This window comes from Tupaia chinensis, unplaced genomic scaffold (assembly GCF_000334495.1).
Source record: "Tupaia chinensis unplaced genomic scaffold, TupChi_1.0 Scaffold138757_1, whole genome shotgun sequence".
Classification (NCBI taxonomy): domain Eukaryota; kingdom Metazoa; phylum Chordata; class Mammalia; order Scandentia; family Tupaiidae; genus Tupaia; species Tupaia belangeri.
Genome location: NW_006198649.1, coordinates 2,019,147 through 2,036,255, shown reverse-complemented (window position 1 = coordinate 2,036,255; position 17,109 = coordinate 2,019,147). Strand labels below are relative to the sequence as shown.

The 17,109-nt window shown below is 35.9% G+C and overlaps 1 protein-coding gene across 1 annotated transcript in view; it reads right to left on the bottom strand.

Annotated features, from left to right (window-relative positions):
• The window catches only part of LRP1B (LDL receptor related protein 1B), a 1,871,701-nt gene that overhangs the window by 989,598 nt on the left and 864,994 nt on the right, over positions 1-17,109 (bottom strand). The window lies entirely within an intron of this gene.

Sequence of the window (17,109 nt, the reverse complement as noted above, 5' to 3'; positions counted from 1 at the left end):
TTCCTGCTCTCTCTTCTATATATTATGTATAAAGAAATTGATAAGCATAGATCAGAGACTGATAAAACGAAGGACAGAAATAATCAATACTTTTGTCACTGTAGCACCTTAAGGTTCCTCAAATTCAGATTAGAGAAGTGGGAAGAGACGATCTGAGTCTTGACTGTCATTCCTTATTGAGCCTCATTCTGTGTCTTTGCATGTCTGAATCCTTTCTGTTATACAGGAATAGCATCAAGTGTTACACTTTAGAGAAGTCTTCCTAGATTACAGAATTACCTCCTCCCCCAGCATGATTATACTATCCCCTTACTCTTTTTGATTTTTTTTCCTAATACAATACTCCCTGAAATTATCTTATTTGTTTATTTGATTATCTGTTGATTTCTTTCTTTTATTTCCTCCAACTATTTTTTTTTCCCCAGAAGGCTCATGTACTTGCTGGAGAGAGACAGACAGAGACAGAGAGAGAGAGAGGGAAAGTGAGAAAGCAACCCTCATAAAGAATAGTCATGCTGCAATTGCTTCTCCTCTGTTTCTCACTTCTTTCAGGATTTTGGGCATGCATATACTTGTGTCCAATGTGTTTCTCAAGTCACTGTACTGGTGTAGGACTAACTGCAATCAGCCAAGTGGGATCCAGGCACTTTAACCATGCCACCACCAGTTGGCCCGAACTCTTTAACATACCGTGCAAGATAGAAGACTTTTTGGAATCCTATAATGATAAACTATTAGTATCTTTTTTTTTTTTTTCTTTTCTTTTGGAGAGGTTTTTGCCAGACAGAGAGAAACATAGAGACAGAAAGCGAGAAATCACCACCCAGGGGGGATGGTCACGCCGCAATCCCTTCTCCTCCATTCTCCTCTCGGGATCTTGGGCATGCACGAACATGCGCCCAGTGTGAGTTTTAAGCCACCGGGTCCGGAACGCGAACCACGGTCGACTATGTGGGAGTCTAGCGACATAGCCATTACGCTAACTGCTGGTTCCCTAAACTCTTAGTATCTTGAACAATAACCTGGAACATACTATTTGCCAAACAGTTTCTAAACATAACTTTTGCCAAACAATTTCTAAGCAAAATAAAACTCAGAGAAGTTAAGTGACTTGGTTTGGGTCTAAATACCATAATTGGTAATTGCAGGAGTCTAGACTAGATCCAGCTCTTTTGCATTCTCCTTTTAACATATACAGTTATTTGATGGTATGAAGGAGAAACATTCCTAGTCAGTGTTTGGGTAGGAAATAATCCCCTACAGAAGAGGCTGAGAGTTTTTATGTTGCTCTTGCTCTTTACTATTACACAGGTCTTCATTACTCTGGGACTCTTCATTAAAAAAAAAAAAAAAAAAAGAAGGAGAAAAAAAGAAAGAAAGAAAGAGAGAGAAAGAGAGAAAGAGAGAAAGAAAGAAAGAAAAAAAAGAAAGAAAGGAAGAAAGGAAGAAAGAAATTGATTGATTCTGCTAAAAGGACATTTTAAACCTGTCCTCATTTTCAAGAAACTGAAACGAAAGAAAAAAATTCAACTCTACCTAACAGATAATTTAGATTGTTCCCTAGAAATTTAGATGAAAGATTTCACTTCTATTTTGCAGAGAAGTCAAGACCCAAAGTATTTAAATGACTATCTTACCCAAAGTTACATAGGTAATAAGTTATAGCCTGATTTTGAACCAAGTTAGTATTGAGTATATGAAATAGAGACTCATGGATGTGAAAGGAAACTGATATATCCACAGCATAAGAGCAAACTTGATCATGTCACACAGATGAGCACATTCTGTCCTCAAGAAAAAAAGAAGAGCTTTTAGCATCTCTCACCATTCTCATTAGGTATCTTTTATTGTCAGGAAGTTCTACTTCATACCTCAGTTAAATCCCTCTGGTTACAATTAAATTCTACTATTTCTTGTTTGAATGAGTAACAGCTGGTCACTTCATAACCATATACTTCATGACCCTTCATATGCTTGAAGATCATTATGAAGTCACCCTTCAGCCTTCTATGATGCCACAGGCCCTATAAAAGTACCATCAGGCACAAAAATCATTAGCTGCACCACAAGGCACCATCATTAAAGTCACCATCTGGCATAACGAGAAATGTCAGCAAATAGAGAGTACATATTGATGGGGATACTACTGTTTATGCTTTTTAACTGGTCAGCAATGTTAATTATAATTACATCTTCATTGTAGGATTTTATAGCTTATATGGACAAATGAACGTACACTCAATTAACTAACTACAGACTAAATGGAAAATGGTTCTCAAGCTAATGTTTCCAAAAGCTATTAGTACTTTTTTTGTTGACTAATATCCCCAAAATCATTGAATGCTGAGCAAACAGACAAATTGACTGTTTCTCCAAAGAGGACTCAAACTCTTCTTGTATTATGCAAGTGATTTCTTCATTTAGCTGTTAAAAATTTTAAGAAAATAATCTCTCCTTTTGCTTTCAGCGATTCATGGAGGCTATTTTAATGTGGACCATGTTAGATTTGCATAAACTAATGATATGTTAATCACTCCTTTCAATCATTATAAGTTTACCCCAAAATATTTTTGCATTAAAATTATAAGCAATTAAAAATCTTTATTATATTATTTTAAATGAACATTATAAATTTTAAAAAGCATTTCAAAGTAGATTCTATTTTAATTATCATTGCTCAAACTTGGAGTTCAACAAAGTCTAAGAAACTAAAACCATGAAAGTTGAACTACACTACAGCGTGTGGGACCAGCAGATGGCCTAGCGGTTACATTGCTTGATTCCTACATAGTGACTGAGGTTTCAGTTCTGTATTCAGTGGCTTGAAAGTCACTCTGGGTGTATGTGCAGATGTGCCCAAGATCCCAAGAGGAAAATAATGGAGAAGAGATTGTAGCATGGCCATTCGCCCTAGAGAGAGACTGCTTGCTTACTTTCCCTCTCGTTGTCTCTCTCTCTGGAAAGTGCATGCGCCCTAAGGCAAAAACTTCTATTAAAAAAAAAAAAATAGGTAAGGTGTATTTATCACTAAAATGTTTTTTTTTTTTTTTTTTTTTTTTTTAATGCGTTTTTTTTTTTTTTTTTTTAATGAGACCAGCAGTTGGCATAATGGCTATGTTGCTGCTCTCCCATGTAGTTGACTGCGGTTCGAGTCCCGGACCAAGTGGCTTAAACCCACCATGGCACATGTGCGTGCATGCTCAAGATCCTGAGATGAGAATGGAGGAGAAGGGATTGTGGCGTGCCCATTGCCCCTGGGGGGGAGGGGTGAGTGATTCTTGCTTTCTGTCTTTCTCTCTCTGGCTTTCTGGTGAGCACATGCACCCTATAGCAAAAACCTCTCAAAAAAAAAAAATGACTATGATACATTTATATTTCACTCAGCTATTTCAAATATACTCTCTATAGTATAGTAATGATAAGCCACTTTTTAAGTTCTATGGAGTAAATGTAACAGTGTTGGTTTGCTAATATGCCTGTCATAAAACATTGTTTTTCCCTTTAGCTTTTTTTCTTTTAATAAATTGTTTTTAAATTTTAGCATTGAGGTTTTAAGTTCTATCATGCCTAAGATGTCTGTTATGAGTTTTACTTTATCTCATCTTATTAGTTTACATTTACTACCAATGAGGCATTAGATTTTCTGTTTTTCCCTTGCCTAGTTCATTCTTCTTCAGCAGTCTCAAGAGACCTTTACTTATATTCACATTATTTCACATTTCTTTTTCTATTTATTATTGTGGGTAGGAAATCCATATTTTATTAAATACAATGAAAGCAGATTAAAATAATTAATGGATAAGCAGTTTTTAGTGAAAACCTGTATTAGCATGTTATAAAGGTTAAGTGGCAGGCTGGCCCATGGCCTGGTGGTTAGGAGAGCCAGATCCTCATGATTCTGGTTCCAGAAGCTTGAAACCACCCTAGAGGCATGCACATGCAAAACCCAAATCCCGACAGGATGGAGAAAGGGGAAGGGCATATGATGTGACCATGCCCCATTGAGGGTGCTTTCTCCCTTTTCTGTCTTTCTTCCCCTTTTTCTCCCTCTGGTGAGCATATAGGCCTTCTAGCCAAACAAACAAACAAAAATTAAGTGGTAATTTTTCAGTTTTTATACAAAAATCTTAGAAGTCAAAGAACAATAAATGAGATTATTCTAAACATATGGCAGAAATTACTGCATAAAAGATTGTTTCTTATTTTAAAAATGTATAAGGAGAGTGATTAAGTATATGAGAAATATTCTTGTCTTGGTTGAAGACCAAATGATAACGAGAAATAACAAGAGAATGTAAGAACATGCCCATATATATGGTTGTGTATCTATATGATATATATCTATATCTATATCTATATATATATATATATAATGTATAAATGTGTCACTTAATTTGCAATTGAGTCTATTTTATCTTTCATTTTATTGGCAGCAATATGATATTAGAATAGAAGCATACATAGCATAGAAGATATTTTTCCATCCACTGTGTTATAACTATTCTCCATTTTTCTATTTCATACTTTAGCAACATGGAGAGTACCACTGTCCACTTAAATATAGAAAGAAAAACAAAAATTGAAAATAAGAGCTGTGTTCATTACTCCCCATTTTCTAGCTTCCACTCCCATCCCTACTGCCACCACCACCTCTATATCCTTTTTCTCCTGTTATGCTCTGTAACCCAGGAGACTCACACCTATTGACCGCAAATCCAATCACCCTTCCCAGCTAGCTCCAGAGATCAATGAACGACAAGAGAGATTAAACTTTTTATTCCCCACTTTTTTTGGCTCTTGGCCACCTTTTTTGGTAGGTGCTACATGCCTCCAAGATTTTAACACCTTTCAGGCAGCTCCTCCCACACTGCACCCCATCTCAGTAGGGTCTGGTAGAGCTATTTCTTCCTTTGCCCTTCAGGATTAGAGGTGGCAATGGCTTCCTGGCTTGTGTGTGTGTGTGTGTGTGTCTAGTGCCTCAATATTCCTTATGAGTTCCTTTAAAATTTCTCACAGCTTTGAACACAGTCTTTTTATTAAATTCTTATTAGGACCTTGGTTGATAGAAAAGTCCATTCTGAAAGGATAAAAATAGCTGTTTACTTGTTTTCAATTGGGCAGAAGTGATAGAAAGTTGCATTAAATATTTTGTTTATCAAAGTTTTATAGATTAAAAATCATCCACAGGAAAAATGTGTATAAGTAACAGATAGCATCTTTTGTTAGAAATAGAAGATCCCAGGAACTTAATGTCAGGCAGTCTTGCTAATTTTAGCCTAGGGGATTTCCATCCCAGTATTTTTTATTTACTTTTAAAAATCACTTGTGTATATTCATACTTGCAAGTACGTTTCATTAAGATTTCAATTTGAGGCACAATTTTATAGCCTACTATTATAAGGCATATTTGCCTCACTTTGCCAAACAATGTCAAGTAATTCTACAGAGAGATTATTTTGAAATAGTTGCTTTCTTGGCAATATCCATTCAGGGATAGTCTCAGTTCAGGCAAAGTTATGAATTGGATTTTGTTGCTTCACAGATATACTCAAGGTTAATAACTGCCTGTGTACTAAGACTGTAATCTGGTTTCCAATGAGGTCAACCTAATTCAGTTACACGGTGATCTTCATGCCTGAGGTTTATAAATTTGGCACTTTTAGTAATCATAAATGATTTGAAAAAAATCCAAAGCAGTTCTCTGGATAAATATGTAGAGAAGCAACAGTCAATTTCTGTAGATGTATTTTGCAGGAGTTCCAGGAAACTAATCTGTGGAACAAAGACATCTTTTTGCAGAAAGCAGATCTGCCCTTAGGAGAAGCCACTTGGAGAAAAAGTATCCTGTTCCCTCTATGCTGAGGCTGGGAGTGCCAGCAGGATGGTAACCAACTGGGTCCCTAGTATTAAACTGTAAGGTAGCCAGAGGTGATTCTTTTTACACACTGGAGAAAGAAATTTATAGAAAAAAAAAAAAAAAAGTAAGGTGTATTTATCACTTAAATGTTTTTTTTTTTTTTTTTTTTTTTTAATGAGACCAGCAGTTGGCATAATGGCTATGTTGCTGCTCTCCCATGTAGTTGACTGCGGTTCGAGTCCCGGACCAAGTGGCTTAAACCCACCATGGCACATGTGCGTGCATGCTCAAGATCCTGAGATGAGAATGGAGGAGAAGGGATTGTGGCGTGCCCATTGCCCCTGGGGGGGAGGGGTGAGTGATTCTTGCTTTCTGTCTTTCTCTCTCTGGCTTTCTGGTGAGCACATGCACCCTATAGCAAAAACCTCTCAAAAAAAAAAAATGACTATGATACATTTATATTTCACTCAGCTATTTCAAATATACTCTCTATAGTATAGTAATGATAAGCCACTTTTTAAGTTCTATGGAGTAAATGTAACAGTGTTGGTTTGCTAATATGCCTGTCATAAAACATTGTTTTTCCCTTTAGCTTTTTTTCTTTTAATAAATTGTTTTTAAATTTTAGCATTGAGGTTTTAAGTTCTATCATGCCTAAGATGTCTGTTATGAGTTTTACTTTATCTCATCTTATTAGTTTACATTTACTACCAATGAGGCATTAGATTTTCTGTTTTTCCCTTGCCTAGTTCATTCTTCTTCAGCAGTCTCAAGAGACCTTTACTTATATTCACATTATTTCACATTTCTTTTTCTATTTATTATTGTGGGTAGGAAATCCATATTTTATTAAATACAATGAAAGCAGATTAAAATAATTAATGGATAAGCAGTTTTTAGTGAAAACCTGTATTAGCATGTTATAAAGGTTAAGTGGCAGGCTGGCCCATGGCCTGGTGGTTAGGAGAGCCAGATCCTCATGATTCTGGTTCCAGAAGCTTGAAACCACCCTAGAGGCATGCACATGCAAAACCCAAATCCCGACAGGATGGAGAAAGGGGAAGGGCATATGATGTGACCATGCCCCATTGAGGGTGCTTTCTCCCTTTTCTGTCTTTCTTCCCCTTTTTCTCCCTCTGGTGAGCATATAGGCCTTCTAGCCAAACAAACAAACAAAAATTAAGTGGTAATTTTTCAGTTTTTATACAAAAATCTTAGAAGTCAAAGAACAATAAATGAGATTATTCTAAACATATGGCAGAAATTACTGCATAAAAGATTGTTTCTTATTTTAAAAATGTATAAGGAGAGTGATTAAGTATATGAGAAATATTCTTGTCTTGGTTGAAGACCAAATGATAACGAGAAATAACAAGAGAATGTAAGAACATGCCCATATATATGGTTGTGTATCTATATGATATATATCTATATCTATATCTATATATATATATATATAATGTATAAATGTGTCACTTAATTTGCAATTGAGTCTATTTTATCTTTCATTTTATTGGCAGCCATTTGATATTAGAATAGAAGCATACATAGCATAGAAGATATTTTTCCATCCACTGTGTTATAACTATTCTCCATTTTTCTATTTCATACTTTAGCAACATGGAGAGTACCACTGTCCACTTAAATATAGAAAGAAAAACAAAAATTGAAAATAAGAGCTGTGTTCATTACTCCCCATTTTCTAGCTTCCACTCCCATCCCTACTGCCACCACCACCTCTATATCCTTTTTCTCCTGTTATGCTCTGTAACCCAGGAGACTCACACCTATTGACCGCAAATCCAATCACCCTTCCCAGCTAGCTCCAGAGATCAATGAACGACAAGAGAGATTAAACTTTTTATTCCCCACTTTTTTTGGCTCTTGGCCACCTTTTTTGGTAGGTGCTACATGCCTCCAAGATTTTAACACCTTTCAGGCAGCTCCTCCCACACTGCACCCCATCTCAGTAGGGTCTGGTAGAGCTATTTCTTCCTTTGCCCTTCAGGATTAGAGGTGGCAATGGCTTCCTGGCTTGTGTGTGTGTGTGTGTGTGTCTAGTGCCTCAATATTCCTTATGAGTTCCTTTAAAATTTCTCACAGCTTTGAACACAGTCTTTTTATTAAATTCTTATTAGGACCTTGGTTGATAGAAAAGTCCATTCTGAAAGGATAAAAATAGCTGTTTACTTGTTTTCAATTGGGCAGAAGTGATAGAAAGTTGCATTAAATATTTTGTTTATCAAAGTTTTATAGATTAAAAATCATCCACAGGAAAAATGTGTATAAGTAACAGATAGCATCTTTTGTTAGAAATAGAAGATCCCAGGAACTTAATGTCAGGCAGTCTTGCTAATTTTAGCCTAGGGGATTTCCATCCCAGTATTTTTTATTTACTTTTAAAAATCACTTGTGTATATTCATACTTGCAAGTACGTTTCATTAAGATTTCAATTTGAGGCACAATTTTATAGCCTACTATTATAAGGCATATTTGCCTCACTTTGCCAAACAATGTCAAGTAATTCTACAGAGAGATTATTTTGAAATAGTTGCTTTCTTGGCAATATCCATTCAGGGATAGTCTCAGTTCAGGCAAAGTTATGAATTGGATTTTGTTGCTTCACAGATATACTCAAGGTTAATAACTGCCTGTGTACTAAGACTGTAATCTGGTTTCCAATGAGGTCAACCTAATTCAGTTACACGGTGATCTTCATGCCTGAGGTTTATAAATTTGGCACTTTTAGTAATCATAAATGATTTGAAAAAAATCCAAAGCAGTTCTCTGGATAAATATGTAGAGAAGCAACAGTCAATTTCTGTAGATGTATTTTGCAGGAGTTCCAGGAAACTAATCTGTGGAACAAAGACATCTTTTTGCAGAAAGCAGATCTGCCCTTAGGAGAAGCCACTTGGAGAAAAAGTATCCTGTTCCCTCTATGCTGAGGCTGGGAGTGCCAGCAGGATGGTAACCAACTGGGTCCCTAGTATTAAACTGTAAGGTAGCCAGAGGTGATTCTTTTTACACACTGGAGAAAGAAAACATATTTTAAAAGACTGGACTGATAAACATGACTATAAAGAGGTAGTGCTATGGTTTAAATTGGTCCCTTAATACTCATGTGTTGGACACTTATCTTCCAGTACAACAGTGTTGAGGTGTGAGACCTTTAAGAGGTAGACGAGGTCACAAGAGCAGAGCTATTACTACGGGAGTGAGTAAAACAATGGGTTCATGCTCCTCTCCTCCCTTTGTCTGCAAGCACATCATGAACAGATATTCTCTTGCTCTTCTGAACCTCCATGAGATGATGCAGTGACTAGGCCCTTACCAGATATGGGCCTGCCAACTTGGACTTCCCAGCTGCCATAACTGTAATATATACAAACATATATATATGATTCTATTGTATTACATCATATTATATTATATATACATATATATTATATGGACTGTTATATATTTTTATATATTAAATATTTATATTATATTAAAATATATATATGTATGTGTGTGTATAATAAACATGACTATAAAGAGGTAGTGCTATGGTTTAAATTGGTCCCTTAATACTCATGTGTTGGACACTTATCTTCCAGTACAACAGTGTTGAGGTGTGAGACCTTTAAGAGGTAGACGAGGTCACAAGAGCAGAGCTATTACTACGGGAGTGAGTAAAACAATGGGTTCATGCTCCTCTCCTCCCTTTGTCTGCAAGCACATCATGAACAGATATTCTCTTGCTCTTCTGAACCTCCATGAGATGATGCAGTGACTAGGCCCTTACCAGATATGGGCCTTTCAACTTGGACTTCCCAGCTGCCATAACTGTAATATATACAAACATATATATATGATTCTATTGTATTACATCATATTATATTATATATACATATATATTATATGGACTGTTATATATTTTTATATATTAAATATTTATATTATATTAAAATATATATATGTATGTGTGTGTATATATATACATACACACACACATACACACACATAGAGCAACAAAATGGACAAAGATAGGTAGGTTTTATGCTAACTACGGGAAAAGTATACCTGTAAATAAAATACCAGTACTTAGATTCAAGTGGAAGTTCTCAGTGCAATGATGAAAATGACTCTAAAAAAGAATGAAAATAGAGAAAATAGTAATTTCTCTTGTAGAAATCATGCAAGGATTGGAAAAAAAGCAGAGTTTAGTGTCTGAAGTAAGTTCTTGAGGAATGGAAGGATTTTTAATAGAAACATAATTTGCTTGGAATACCGCATAGTTTTATTGTTATGTCCCAAGATCATAAGTATTTTGTTACCGTTGCTAAGCCATGATACTCGTAATACTAGTTTTCTTTCTGCTGACTAATGTGACAAAAACAAAACAAAACCATACAAAAATCATGATCTATGAAATTCAAATTTCTCTGGACTCAGAAACCTGGCTGACACTAAGAGGACTACTGTCATAGTCACAGTTAACATAATTAACCTGCACCAAGTAGAGCTCAGTGCTCTCAGTGGCTTTCTTTATTTTAAATTGGAAGTAGCTGTGGGAGTAAAGGACATCTTACAGCATGAACAACTTTCTATTTTATTTCTATTCTACGATTTCTTCACAGGCACAACCTTCAGCCATCTGAGAATTCATATGTTCTCTTTAAAATGACAACTCCTGGGACCAGCAGATGGTGTTATGTTTACATTCTCAACTGGGGTTTGAGTCCCAGACTTGGTGGCTTAAAACTCATGCTGGGCATGTGTGGTGCATGCCCAGAATTCTGAAGGGAGAATGGAGGAGAAGAGACTGAGGCTTGGCCAACCTCCCTGAGGGGTGATTTCTCACTTTCTGTCTCTCTCTGTCTCTCTAGTGAGTGCACATGCTCTATAGCAAAAAATCTCTGTCAAAGATAAGAAAAAATGACATCTCTCTACCCAAAGGACAGATTCCTTGGTATTTGCCAATCTGCAAATGATGAAGGTCACAAGATGTAATGCATCAGTAACTTCAATCTTCACTACTTAAGAAAATTGACAATTTATTACAAAAAACATGATGAGAATTCTGTATCTTAGGAAATGGTTACAAGCAGGCCTCTAATCCATGAAGATACAGAGGTATCTATAATTAAAAAAGAAGGAGAGCGACCCATTTTCATGAAAAGATAGTTGGGATTAAAAAGCAAACTGTCAAGCAAAGTAGGTATCTGTAGTATTTGCAGGCAAGAGTTCACAGAACAGAATTCTTCCTTTCCTTATGTGAATAAATTCCTGAATGCCAATTAAAGTAACTTGATTGGCTAAAGTCATACAAAAATCTATTTAGAGAGGATTAGTTGAATAGTTTGAAGATGCAAAAAAAAAAAAAAAAAAGTATGGACACCAGGAACTCAAAGAAAGTCAAGATTGGATTGACATGAGGCAGAGGATTGGAAGGGAGGATTGGAGATGATAAAGTGAAAGAGTATCCCTACCTTTTGTCAGAAAGGAAAATATGAGCAGGTGTCTACTATGCCCTCTTGGAAAAAATAACCCCTTTTCTCTGTATTTTGTTTCTTTGACCCTTTCTGTCATTTCTATTCAGAAATTTCCATTTTACTATATTTGTTTGATATTAATCAACTGCGCTAGCTGCAAGTGTAAGAACTGTTCAGATTTGGGGGTTAGAGAAACTACTCAGCAATTGATAAGTCCAATTCATGTTTTCTTATCATAAAAAGTTTCACAATTAGTATCTCATGAAATACAACTAAATTCCTAATGTAGCATTTTTCATGTGAAAGAAAAATAAGAGTGATTCCTGTCACCTCAAAAATCCCTGTTGTTTGGTCTTGTGATTGGTAAGAGTCTCAAGTTGCATCTCTAATGGAAGCCTCAAGGCTCTTCCTCCTGCTCTTTAGCTCAATTAGTGTTAACCTTTGCTTTCTGAAAGTGCAATACACTTACTTCTTGCCCATACATTATGTAAATAACTTCTCATTTCCAAAGGGCTTTCATATTGTTGTATTTCTATGCTATCTTAGCCTGTATATTCAAAAAGGGTAAAAACATTTATATGGCACCACTTATTAACTCATTCACTGATTTGATATTTATCCCAGATACTATTTTAGTAGAGGAGATACAGTGATAAATTAGACATGGTTCATATGATCAAGGAATTCCCAGTATGTGTATCAGATGGAATAGACAATGCTGTCCTGCAATAACAAACAACTTCAAATACCAACGCCTTAAAATAATGGTTTATTGGGAACCAGCAGTTAGCGTAATGGCTATGTCGCTGGATTCCCACGTAGTTGACCGTGGTTCATGTCCCGGACCCAGTAGCTTAAAACTCACGCCAGGCGCATGTGCGTGTGTGCCCAAGATCCCGAGAGGAGAATGGAGGAGAAGAGATTGCTGCATGGCCATCCCCCTGGGGGGTGATTTCTTGCTTTCTGTCTCTGTCTGGCGAGCACGTGCGCCCTATAGCGAAAACCTCTCCCCCCAAAAAAACCATAAAATAAAATAAAAAAATAATGGTTTATTTCTTGCTAATGTTACATGAAGGTCACAAAGGGTCTGCTTATTGCAGTTGTTCAGGATCTTAGAGTGATCAATTTCAGTGAATTCTTCCATAAATATGGTGATGGGAAAATGGAATGTAGTAAATAACACACTGGTTCCAGAAACCTCTTCCTGTAAGTGTTAGAAGTTACTTTTTCTCACACATCTTTGGTCAAAGAAGTCATTTGTACATGTTGAACGCCTGAGGAAACAGGCTTCCTAATAAGCATAGGAATACAGGATCATATTCATCAACATTCCATTCTTTGGACCTCCTATCTAATGCTCTTAAATCATCAGCTGAAACTATGTATAGAATCAAGCATAATGTTCTATTGAAATTTCTTTCTTAGAACTTACTTATATATCCAAGGAACAATTGTGTCTTTCTTTACCTTTTTAAAGCTATTTATCAACTATGTCACAAAATCTTTTCTGTCACTTTTTCAGTCCTATGATTCAATCACTCAAAAAAGTAAAAAAATTTGCTACCATAAATGCCAGGATTTCCCAGTCCTGAGCAAGTACAGGGGACTGAAAAAGCTTTCAGAAAAATGGAATTAAAGTATGAGCTTATTTTGGTGCAAAAATTTTTGAAATCATGTATAGTTTGTTGTTGTTGTTGTTGTTTTTGTATTTTACATTTATTTATGTTTCCATGAGAGAGAAAAGAGAGTGAGAGAGCAAGAGAGGCAACCCAACAGGGTTTTCAAATCAGGATCCAAGCCCAGTGTCAACCTCTCAGAATCAGGGGTATGTGCTCATGTGTCTGGCATGTCAAGGGGGCCCAAGGATGTGAACCAGGACTTTTCTCATGTGGATCTGATATGTTATTTCTGCACCATCTGGCCCCCCACATGCATAGGTGTTTCCTAGTATGCATGTTATATAACTTTTTGATAACCATCTATATTAGTTTAATCTGTTTAAAAATGATTAAAAACACATTTTCTACTTACGCATCTATCCCTGCTTGATAGCTATACTCAACACTTCTGTGTGCAACTCTGTTGTTGCCACTTCTAACTTTTATCATCAGACTATAATCCAGTTAGTGTTTTCACTTAAACAAACATTAAAACATCCAAACATGTTAGAAAACTTTACCTTTGACTAACTTTATTGGTGCTTATCTATGGCAAAATGTCATTTTAATTATTGGCATAATTATTAGAAATATCTAGTTCAATAAACTATTACCAGGTTTTTCTTAGTGCATAATTCTACTGTAGTGAAAAACAAGAATAAATTTTGGTCTATCTAAATGGGTGACACAGCAAGCAATAGTCTAATTGTGTTATAATGTGCCTTTTTGTACATTTTCAGATTATTTCTCTTCATTATCTTAAGAAGCAGTGTAGTTTAGAAGGGAAAACATGGGTTAATCAAATAGACTCACTATTCACTAACTGTGCAAACTCTCTAAAACTTAGCTTTTCTTGTTTTTATATTGACTGTTCAAGTAATAATAGCTATTTCATAGAACTACAGTGAGGGTGTTATAAAAATACCTAGCATAGTGTTCAGAACATAATAAGTAGCATTTCATAATTCTTGTTCTCTTAACTTTTTAAAATTAAAGTTATTATGGTGTTTTGAGAATGGCTAATAAACAATGTTATTTGGAAAAAGAGTCACTCAGAAATAAATCATTCCAAGAGAACCACCCTACCTCCTTCCCCAACAAACGACAGCTGTTCTGAGTTAGAAATATGAGAGTGACCAGTAAGTACAAAATAGAAACAGAGAGAAAGACAGCTTACAAGATTCAGAATAACTGTGCTTCTGAATACATGTACTCTAGCTCAGACACAAGACAAAAACAGCAGGAACTCTGCAGAAGCACCAGACTAAGGCTTTAATCAGTTTCACTACTAGGGCAAGCGAATATGCCCCATTACGGCAGTCTGATATTACACTGAATTAAAACTATTTTAACAACTTTATTCTTAAATCTCTTAATATTATCTTAGCTTCAAGAAATGAACAGGTGAAAGTATTTGTTATGTATGAACAAAGTACATGTTTACATGTCTTTTTTATTCTAATACCAATACACACACCCACATTTTCCAAAGGTTTATTCATTATTTAGGGCCAGCCCTATAGTCCGGTGGTTGAGTGAGCTGGATGCCACATGGCCAACCATGGTTCAAATCCTGACTCTGGAGGCCTGAAAACCACACTAGGCATGTGTAAAAGCACACCCCAAATCGTGATAGGATAGAGAAATAAAGAACAGGGGACTGCTTTGTGAGCAATTTTTTTAAAAAAGCACTTTTATAAAAAGAATTATTTTATTTAATTTTATGTATTATTATTATTTTAATATTTCAAGACATACATGCACACATACACACACACACACACACACACACACACACACACACACACACAGGAGAGAGAGGGAGAGAGAGAAAGAGCAGGAAAGTGAGGAAGCAAGCATCCAGGTCCAGGACTCGATCTGCTATCAGTCGTGGGATTCCAGAGCTCTTAACCACCATGAGAGCTGCCAGCCCCATGACCGAACTTTCTACTTCTATCTCTCTCTCTCTTTATTTCTATTTCTCTTTCTGGCAAGTTTACACACTCTTTGGCAATTAAAAAATATATAATTTTTGGTATTGTCCTTATCATAGTAAAATTTAATAGTTTCTTTCTAGCTAATGAGCCTCAAGAACCTAAGGGAGGCTTTATCTATTTTACATAGTACTTCTCTAGTTTTTATCTGGACACTTAAAGGTTTTTTTTGTTTTTTGGTTTTTTTTTTTGAGAGATTTTCACTGTAGGGCGCGGGCGCTCGCCAGACAGACAGAGAGAGACATAGAGACAGAAAGCGAGAAATCACCCCCCAGGGGGGATGGTCACGCCGCAATCCCTTCTCCTCCATTCTCCTCTCGGGATCTTGGGCATGCACGCACACGTGCCCGGCGTGAGTTTTAAGCCACCGGGTCCGGGACGTGAACCGCGGTCGCCTACGTGGGAGTCCAGCGACATAGCCATTACTCTAACTGCTGGTTCCCGACACTTAAAGGTTTTTTGATCCACAAAAAATTATGCTATGGTATCCTAGCGCTCTTTAAGAAATATCTTAAATACTGTCATAAAACTATCAATGGTAATAAAAAATCCATCCACATTTAAATTTTGTATGTTTATTCCATTTTCTCCTACTACCAAACATTTCAATAATTTGTTTGCATATTTCATGTTTCCAATCAGGACATACATGTTTGGAAGACACATACTTCTGCTTCTACAGCTGGGTAATTATTCTGTACATTTTTATTAAATGAATAAAATTGGACATACTTTGAGGATGCCAGACACAGGAAATACCATCAAGATTAAGTTTGGTAAAAGTCTTAAGTCGTAGGATTTGAGACTGGCTTATAAGGAGAGGAAATAAGCCTTCCTGGTGAAATATATACAGGAGAAAGTAGAATGGGTGGCAACAAGAAAGCAAAAAGGATGGGAAACTTCTTCAAAGTGAATGAGCATAATCAAGGAATGGAGGTTATCTGTCATTCATCTTAATGGTTTACTGTTATTGGTCAACCCTACCAGTCTTCTTCTATGAGAGCAACAAAACAGACAAGTTGAAATAAGCACAATTATGATGTAGAGACAAGCTAGAATGGAAATGAGAAGACAAGTCTGCCATGTTGGCTATGAGATGCCTTGGGCGTACACACTCTTGGTGTATTGTTTTCTATTTTGTTCACTTATGCAGAACAATTGGTTATAAGCTAGTAAGACAGGGAAAAAGATATATGAAATAATAAAAACAGAAAGTGCTTTTTAGAACCCTGTTACTGACACAGTAGATTTTCTCATGCAACTCAACCATCAACAAGCATACCACATTCTATAGTTTCAACTAGAAATCATCTTTTTAAATTATAAATGCCTCAGCTGTACTGAAGGTGAAATGCACTTTTAAAGACCACTTTCTGTGAAATCCCTCACTTCTTTTTCTGCTTTTCCAGTCGTCTTCTTTTTAAAATACTTCTCTATTTATAGGAGAGGGATGTATTATAATCATAATTTATCCCTATATTTATTAATAGCTTCTTAAAAATAAAAATGCATCCTATTATGAATTTACTTACATAAAAATCAAGGTGCCACGTTGCTTCAAGTTTTTCATCTCCCTCTGGGTTTCTTTCCCCTTATTTTCTCTCTGTTTCAGTACCCACGAATAGAAGACCTTTAGACTACTCTTTAGGCAGAATTAGTAATCACATTTTTTCAGAAGTTTAATTTATCAGTTCTCATATTAGCAGAACCACCACTTCTGTCTGTACTTGAGACCCTAGAATGCTACATCTTCTTTCAGAATATATTCTATACATTTTTTATTATGTGCATAGATGTTTAGTATTAAATTTCTACAGTCCACAACTGAACTTAATGTTTTTCTACCAACTATGGACCTCCTTTTTTTATTTTTCATATCAGAATGCCATTTTCATCTAATAATCCAAGCCAAAATCACTCCCTAATTCTTGATTTTCACTAATTCTTATGTATCACCATTTGTAAATATCTCTCAAATTCCATTTTATTTTGTCCACACTGCTATTGCTTTAGTTCAGGATTACATAAAATCTTCCTTGTGTTACTTCGGTTGACTTCTAACTAGTTCCCTAATCCCTGTTTTCACCTTTCAGTAATCGAGAAAAGTATTCAGTACAGT